This window comes from Acomys minous, assembly GCF_964271855.1.
Source record: "Acomys minous genome assembly, chromosome: 18".
NCBI classification, from domain to species: Eukaryota; Metazoa; Chordata; class Mammalia; order Rodentia; family Muridae; genus Acomys; species Acomys minous.
In genome coordinates, this window is record NC_140501.1 from 3,743,349 (window position 1) to 3,752,483 (window position 9,135).

General features: G+C 45.5%; 1 long non-coding RNA gene across 2 annotated transcripts in view; it reads left to right on the top strand.

Moving 5' to 3' along the window:
• Positions 1–6,007, top strand: part of LOC311588887 — a 30,908-nt gene extending 24,901 nt beyond the window's left edge. For both annotated transcript variants that reach the window (XR_014776353.1, XR_014776354.1), the window contains exon 4: positions 5,882–6,007. This is a non-coding gene — a long non-coding RNA (uncharacterized lncRNA). The remainder of the gene's footprint in view (positions 1–5,881) is intronic.
• Positions 6,008–9,135: the final 3,128 nt, after the last annotated feature.

Consider the following 9,135-nt stretch of genomic DNA (forward strand, 5'->3'; position numbering starts at 1 on the left):
ATGAGTGGAGAATGTCCTCTCCGTTGGCTAGATCTGGGTAGGGGTTTGAAGTTTACTGCACGTATTGTCCTTGGCTGGTGCCATAGTTTGAGCAGGACCCCTGGGCCCAAATCTGCCTTTCATAATGTTCTTCTTATAGGTTTCTAGGACCCTCTGGATCCTTCAACTTTGCTATTCTCCCATGCTTCTCTCATCTAGAGTCCCAATAGGATGTCCCCGCCTCTGTCCCAGTTTCCCTGGTTAGTGAAGACTTTCATGGGACATGCCCCTTGGGCTAGTATGCAGATATAACTTTCACACATACTCTGGTGCCTCATATTTGACCATGTCCCCTGAATGAGGAGACCTGGTGGCACTCAGAGGAAGGATAGCAGGTTACCAAGAAGAGACTTGATACCCTATGAGTATATACAGGGGGAGGAGGTCCCCCTCAGTCACAGTCATAGGGGAGGGGAGTAAGGGGAAAATGGGAGGGAGGGAGGAATGGGAAGATACAAGGGATGGGATAACTATTGAGATGTAATATGAATAAATTAATAAAATAAAATAAAAGAATCAATCATTCTTTAGGCCACACAGGCAGCGTTCCCTTTAACACAGACCTTACATCCACTCCTCGTGTAGTATTCATATTTGCACTGTTTAGGTTTCCTCATGGCGGGCAACACAAAGTGGTGCTGGTTGATTTTTATCAATAGGGAAATACATTCAGTTCATGGGAAATGGGGAGTAGCCGAACACACAGGACTCGGCGCAGTCCTACAGCGGCCTTAGGAACGGGGCCATCTTGTCCTTTGTCCTTAGGTTGTGTGGGTAACAGTGGCCCCTGATGGCGCAGGAGCGATGGAGTAGGCTTTAGGTCTGACTCTAGAATGCATATGAAGCATTCTGCTACCCAAAGGGACAAGGACGCGGGCATGGTGGACACTGAGATCAAAGCCGTCTTCCACAAATCCGTGACTCTAGATAGCAGGCTGCCAAGAAGAGACTTGATACCCTATGAGCATATACAGGGGGAAGAGGTCCCCCTCAGTCACAGTCATAGGGGAGGGGAGTAAGGAGAAAGTGGGAGGGAGGGAAGAATGGGAGGATACAAGGGATGGGATAACCATTGAGATGTAATATGCATAAATTAATAATATATAGATATAAAAGAGGAGGCTCTGTCTGAGCACGTTTGCTGCGGAAACCAGAACCAGATCTTTCTAATCCCCAAAGGTTGCTTTCCTTTCCTCTCTTCCCTGGACAGCTCCCTTGGTCTGCTGAGTACAAGGGCACACAGGTGACAACTGCTTCCTAAAGGATCCCCAGGCTCAAGTTTACAAACCTCTTGTCTCCAAAAGCCATGAGACTCAGCAGCTAGGTGCCTAGTCTCATTGCTCTGTCTCCTCCGCTGCAGGTGGATGGCCTTCCCAGTGCAAACAGCCAGACTGAGGGGTCAGGGTGTGCTGGGGTGCACGGAGTCCAGTGGCCAACAAGGAGAGCATCCTGGGTCTTCTCAGTGCTCCCAGAAAGCAGGGACGGCCTGTGCCCCCTCCCCCTCCCCACCCCTGCCCCTCTCCCACCTCTCCCGCCACCCCTCCCCCCTCCCCGCCCCTGTCCCTTTCCTCCCACCTCTTCCATCATCTCCACACTCATCTCTCCCCTGCATCCCACCCCCATCCCTGCTCTTGCTGTCGCTCTTTCTTTGACATAATAACAGTCCCCGACAATACAGCCTCAGGTAGGGTCACCAACCAGAAGCACCCAAGCCTAGCTAAGCAGACTGCAAAGTATAATTTTGGCTTTAAAATTAGCCATGGGACCTATTTCAGGACTTCAGAGCTATGGGGTGGTGACCAAACGCCCAGGCCGAGGCTGACTTCTCACCCTGTAGCAACCACCAGAGATGTGTGCAGTGGCTCAGTGAGCTAAAAAAATGTTCCTGGACTCATGACTCAAGAGGAAAATGCCATTGTTTCTAAAAATAAGCACGTTCTACATGCGGCTTACAAGGCATAACTGGTTTCTGGCTAACAAAGTAACTTAAAATGGTTTAATTTTATTTTAAGATTACTCAGAGGAATTATTCGAGTTTAGTGGCTAGTTGGTCAAAAAGAAGAGAGCTTGAGGGAGGCCATCTCTGTCATTAGGGAAGATAACTTTTCCCAGGTAGCTGGTAAAGGACTAGGGGACCTGTGAGGGGACCAGTTAGCATGGGAAACTAGGTAAACTTCAGCTAGTCATTGCTCACGCGCTTTATTATTCTTAATCACGTAACATTTCTTTCTTTCTTTTTTAAAAAGGATTTATTTATTTATGTATATGAGTACACTGCCTTCTTGCAGGCAAGAAGAGAGTATCAGACCACATGGTTGTGAGCCACCATGTGATTGCTGGGAGTTGAACTCAGGACCACTGGAAGAGCACCCAGTGCTCTTAACCTCTGAGTCATCTCTCCAGCCCTTGTGACGTTTCTTAAATCTCTTCCAGGGCAGTCACATGCCTAGCTCCTTCCGCAGATCCACCAGGGGCCACTGCATGCCTTGCTCCTCAGTGTATGTAGCTCATGGACAAGCATTAGCAGTGTCCACTCAGAGTTCACACGGACAAGAGACGCTCAGGCCTCAGGCCAGCTCCCTCAATCAGCTTGAGATGGGCTGGGCGGTTAGACAGGTCCTGCTCCTGGTCACACAGATCTTGTTTGTGGCTCGATTCAGCGCCAGCCTCGTTCTGGGGATTTAAGTGGGATGTGGCAAATACACCGAGCTCCTCTTATCTCTGGGATTTCTGTGCTATTCCCTTTGCTTGGGGTCTAGGTCTGATCTCCTTGTAATGCCTACTCTTTCCCTAAGGCAGGCATGCATGTGCTTGTCCACACACTCTGTTCTCCATCCCATGTATTTATGTGTGTGTGTGTATGTATGTATGTATATATGTATGCATGCATGCATGTATATGTGTGTATGTATGTGTGTATATATATGTGTGTGAATATGTGTATATATGTGTGTATGTGTGTATATGTATGTGTATATGTGTGTATGTATCTACGTGTATGCACATGCATGCATGTGTTATGTGTATATGTGTGTATATATTTATGTGTATGTATGTATGTGTATTTATATGTGTTTATGTATGTATATATTATGTATATTTGATTGTACCTAAAATATGCCAAGAATTATGGTCCTCTCTAGTAAGTGCCCATTGAGACAGATGAACATACCTGCTCTCTTACGTCCCAGACATAACTGTGTCATTGATTGTTAAGGCTCTGTTGATAATGCGATTGACACTGACCATCAGCAGCAGGGAGTGCACTGTGGTGGCTCTCTGTAACCTGCCCCCTGCACTGTGCAGGCCTCCAGGTGCCCAGGCAAAGCTCGTGTGTCACAGATGAAAATAAGCCCAGCACAAAGAACTGGGAGGATGCTCATGGCGGAGCACACAAAGTGTGATCCCTGCCAAGTCTCCCCCAGCTGCCCCTGTGCTGTTTCATCTGAGCTGTGTGCCATTTTGTGAGTTTTTGACCAAAGCTGGGTTTCCTGCTGGATGCCCTGCCTCATGGTGAGGGGCCCTGTGGACAGCTCTGATGTCACCATTGGTGATGGCAGGAGGTTGTCACAAGGCTGTGATGAAGGTAAGGACTAGTGAGCAATAAGTGAAAAAAAATTGAGTCACCAGAGGTGGAAGGACCTGGTAAAACCCGGGCCATCAAGCCCGACTGCAGCCTCAGCCGCGCCCTCAGGGGGCACACAGTCCCCAGCAAGTGTCTGAATTCCCCATGCTTCAGTGTTATGTGCAAACTAGGAATCGTAGTAAAACCTACTTTACAAAGTTTAAATAACCCATCTGTAAGGTAACTTTTATTCTCCTGGCTCAGATGTTGTCTGGGAGGCTAACTGCCTCCTTCTGCTAACCTGGGCCTAGGCCTGGAAGCTTCTAAACTTCATACAATCTAACCAAGGCCTAGAATGTTTTCAGCCTCTGAGACTTACGGCTTAATGAGCTCACCCTCACTTGTTCTTTCTGAGCTCTGGGCTGCTGGTTCAACTCAGCTGTTCTGACTCAAACTCCTCTCCCAGCTGATTTATTTAATCTGGCTTCTTTCTTGGCTTGGAATTGCTCTGTTTGGCCTCAAACTAACTCAGCAATCTTCTCTAATCTCTTGGCTTCTTCTCATTTTCTGGCTCATTCCATCTTCACCTGAGTTCTCTCTCTGAAACCCATCTCTCTATTACTGTCCTGGTAAAACTGCCTCCTCTCTCTGTAAAACTGCCTCTTAAGTAACTTCCCTTTCCTCTCTCTTCTCATGAGAGTTGGGCGTATCCTATTCTGTCAAATCTCTGATTCATCACCTTTTCTGCCACTCAACTAGGCATCTTTTCTTTTTTTTTCTTTTTTTTTTCTTTTTCTTTCTTTCTTTTTTTAAGGTGGTGCCCAGTTGTTTAGCACATCTTTTTTATTTTATTTTATTAATTTATTCAGAGTACATCTCAATTGTTATCCCATCACTCATATCCTCCCGTTCCTAGACATCACTTTCAAACACGAGTGCTTCCTTCTACAAACTAACTTTACCTTCGTTTAGGATTAAAGGCGTGTACCACCACACCTGGGCCTAAGCTTTTCTTTACCTGATACTTACTTGCTTTATACCAGGCTGGCCTTGAACTCAGATCTATTTGCCTCTGTCTCCTGGATTAAAAGCATGTTTTTATTCCAGCTGGATCACACAGACCTGGAAGGTCTTTGGATGTGATCTCTAGCCAGAGCAGCCATGTTCTGAATTAACATTCCTCTACACCTGCTCATCAAGTTTTATAATAATGCTGGGCACATTATAAACACCGCATTGCTCTGCATATAGAAACTTCTTAGTTGTTCAAATATGTAACTGAATACCTCATTCCCCTTCGCTCACACCAGGTGTCTGGGTGGCTGTACCCGCGGTGCTTTACGACACTTCCCTGGCTTCACAAAGAACTTTAAGCCTTGAAGAAAACCCTTTTAAAAATGGAGCCAAAGAGAAACAGCTGTTTTGCTTTTGAAAAGATTTGCGGAGCTCATATAGTTAAATTTAATGGCTGGGTGTTCTCAGCTCCAGAGAACAATGTAATTTGTGTCATTACTGACACGAAGGGTGACTCTTTGGCAAGTGTTTCACTTCAGCTGCCTAAACTCCAACCCAACAAACTCAAGTATGGGGATGAGGAAACTCTAATGAGGGGTGGGGGAAGGCTGTCGCAGTGTGCCTTCACAACAGAGTCAAAACAACATCGACAAGCGTGTGTGCCTCAATGGTATTTTAATTTTTAAGCACTACTGTGTGCCTGTGTGATAGCATAGGATTCTGGAAAGAGGCCAAATGGTCCAGGGACAGAATGGAGACCACATCCAGACCCCTGTGTGCTTCCGTTTAAATGGCTCCGTCACTCTTCCTCACACTGTGAAGGAGATCTTTTCCCATTTTACAAGAGAACACTGAGCCTCGAAGGTATATGATGCAACATGACCATGCCCATCCGAGCGGCACATTCCAGAGCTGGGATTTGACTCTGCCTGAACCTAAAACTTATACCAAAGCCCTGCGCGTCCTCCCCCACGTTGTCCAGAATTTAAAAACAAAACTATTTTTGTTGCGATATAAACATATAATTTACCCCTTTAAGTATAAAGTTCAATGATTTTCATATATTCACCATTGTGGAATCATTACCACAATCATTTATGGATTTTCATAACTGTCTTCACCAAGAGCTCCTACATTGTCACCTGCCGCCTCTGTTTTTATGAATATTTACATCTCATAGTTTGAAGTTTTTTGCTTGGCAATTTTTATATGTTTATAACGTATTCTGCCTGCTCTCCCCTCCCCCTTTATCTCCTTCTGTAGGGAGCAGGCACTTATAAGGGCCCGTTCGTGTTTAGAAAACGTGGACCTGATCTGGGTATCCAACATGGGCGAAGATGGCTAATGCTAGCTGCCTGGGGAGTTCTGGTTCAATACAAACTGGCTGACACCTGAAGACCTGGAGACCCAAAGTATACAAGGTGATGTAATTTGTTATACACCTCATCCTGGTGTCAGTTTTTCAGGAGGGTGTTGTCTAACTGGCCTTGAGGTCAGAGTCCTTGAACCTGTGCCTTCACCAGCCTGCGCGCGCGCGCGTGTGTGTGTGTGTGTGTGTGTGTGTATGCTTGCCTGCATACCCATGTGCAGCCTATGCCTGTCTGTGTGAGGTGCATGTGTGCCTGGGTGCCTGCTGATGTGTGTCTGCCTCATGGTCAGTGTGGCAGCCTTCACCCAGAATGAATAAAGGATGTCATGTCCCTGTGGTGGCTTGAGTGGGCATGGCCACCATGGGCTCATATATTTGAGTGCTTGGTCATTAGGGAGCATCACAGCAATTAGGAAGTGTGGCCTTGTTAGAGGAAATATGAAATATGTCACTGGGGGTGGGTTTTGAAGTTTCAAATACTCAAGCCAGGCCCAGTGCCTCTCTCTTCCTGCTTCCTGCCAGGGAGGGTATAGAGCTCTCTCAGCTACCTTTCCAGCACCAAGTCTGCCTGCGTGCTGCCATGCTTCCCACCATGCTGATGATGATGGACTAAAAGGCTGAAGTGTGAGCAAGCCCCGATTAAATAATTTTCTTTATTTGAGTTGCTGTGGGGTAGGCCCCAGGCTGGGCCAGCCATTGGCTGGCCATTCCCTCCATCTCTGCTCCATCTTTATCCCTACACTTCTTCTAGGCAGGACAAATTGTGGGTGAAGGTTTTATGGGTGGGTTGGTGTCCCCCTCCCTCCGTTGGAAGTCCCACCTGGCTACAGGAGGCGGTGACTTCAGGCTCCTTAACCCCGGATGCTAGGAGTCTCAGCTAGGGTCACATCTGCCCCTTAGACTCCCATCTCCCCTGGCACAGAGATACCCCACCACCACCACAAATTTCTGCTCTCTCTCTCTCCCAGTCCTCCCACCCCCCCTTCACTCTCTCCACACCTGATCCCACCCCTGTTCCCCTCCCCACCCCCCTCTCCCACCCAGATCCCTCCCTCCATCTACTTCAGATGTCTATTTTATTTCCTCTTCTGGGTGAGATTCAAGCCTCCTCCCTTGGACCTTCCTTGGCTTCTTTGGGTCTATAGATTGTATCATGGTTATCTTGTAATTTATGGCTAATATCCACTTATAAGGGGGTGATCTTTTCTAGTTCCATCCATTTGCCTGCAAACTTCATGATGTTTTTGTTTTTAATAGCTGAGTAGTATTCCATCGTGTAAATTTACCACAGTTTCTTTATCCATTCTTCAGTTGAGGGACATCTAGGTTGTCTCCAGTTTCTGGTTGTTATGAATAAAGCTGCTATGAACATAGTTGAGCAAATGTCCTTGTTGTATGGTAGAGCATCTTTTGGGTATATGCCCAGCTTTGGTATAGCTTGGTCTTGAGGTAGAACTATTTCCAATTTTCTAAGAAACCACCAGATTGATTTCCACAATGGTTGTACAAATTTGCACTCCCACGAGCAATGGAGGAGCGTTCCCCTTGCCACCTCTCTGCCTTCCCCACTATTGCTACCCATCCATTCCCAGACACATGACTTTTGACTTTGTTTTGTGACCCACTTAGTGAGCTGGGAACACGTGTGTGGCAATTGCACTGGGACTGTGGGAGCCTGGAGGGGTCACCATGGCTATACAAGCAATTACTTCTGGTTTCCTTCTGAACAGCTTCCCACTCCCAACCCTAGGCACTACTGATTTACTTTCCATATCTATAGATGTTCCTGTTTTGAACATTTCATATAATTAGATCATGTAATTCTTTTTTTTTTTTTTTTTTTTTTTTTTTTGGTGGCTAGCTTCTTGACTTAGCAAATGTTTCTGAGAATCACTCGCATTGCTACATGCACTGAGACTTCACTCACTTTTTATCAGACAGCATTACATTGTACAAATATCACATTTTAGTTATTTATTTATCAACTTATGGACATGTGGGTTGTTTCTACTAATTGTAGTGGCTGCTGCTGCTGTATGCTGCCATGTGGAAATTGTGTATGGAGACGGGCTTACATTTCTCTTGGGTATGTATGTTTGTGTGGAATTTCTAGGTCATGTATCAACTCCATCTCAACACTTGAGAAAACAACAAGCTGCCTCCTAAGCGGCTGCACCCTTTGGAGCCACTCCAGTGAAAATTGTAACATAAAAGTATTAAATATTTATGATGCTCAGGTACATTAAGTGTCTTGTTTTCTTCATACAAAAGGAAGATTTTTTTTCCCACATAGTCTTATCACTTTGACTGCAAACATGGGAAAGATGCAAACTTAAGAATGATTCAGAGGGCTGTAACAAAATGATGGAAGTGACCATGACTACCACGGAGGAGACAAAACCATCAGTGACGGCCAGATCACCTCGCTGCGGTTTAGAAACTTTGACTTTCCCAGTAAGTGTAAGACGCCAGAAATCCCAAGTCTCCAAGTGCTGTGGTGACATGGAGCTACTATGTGTGCAAGTGTTAATTGCTTGTCCCCTGAGATCTTTACTGTTCTACAGAGCAAATGCTCATGTACACCAAGTGACACTGTGTGATCGCAGCAAGAAGCACGCGGCCGGGAGGAGCTTGCTCTGAGGATTGGCATGATGATGAAAAGCAGCCGAAGTGGAGCATGTGCAAGTATTTACAGGAATTTTGCATGGTGCGTGTGGCTGGGAGGTAACAAGGTTCTTAGGGGTTAAGATCTGCCCAGTCCCAGTGTTTAAGGCATATTAAACATCTAACAGGTGTCTGTGTCTTTTATTTCTGTAATAGCGGGTTAAATAATAACCACTGCATTTAATAATCATATGAACCAATATTAATCATTTTTCTATAACATTCAAGCCAACTTCAGAGCACTTCCCTTTGTTTTAGTTTTGGCAAATCTGGGTGCCATCAGAATTTCACTCCAGTCCTTTATGATTCTGAGTAAATTGCTGGGAAAACGAGTAAGCTGATACTTTTGAAAATACTTTATTAGTAGAAAGAAACCATGTAATTTTTACTGTATTTAAACAGACTGTGTGAATTGCAATTTTTCCTGAATATTTTTGTTTTTCAAGTCATTTTTCTTACCAAACTTTTTAAAAACCATGTTTCT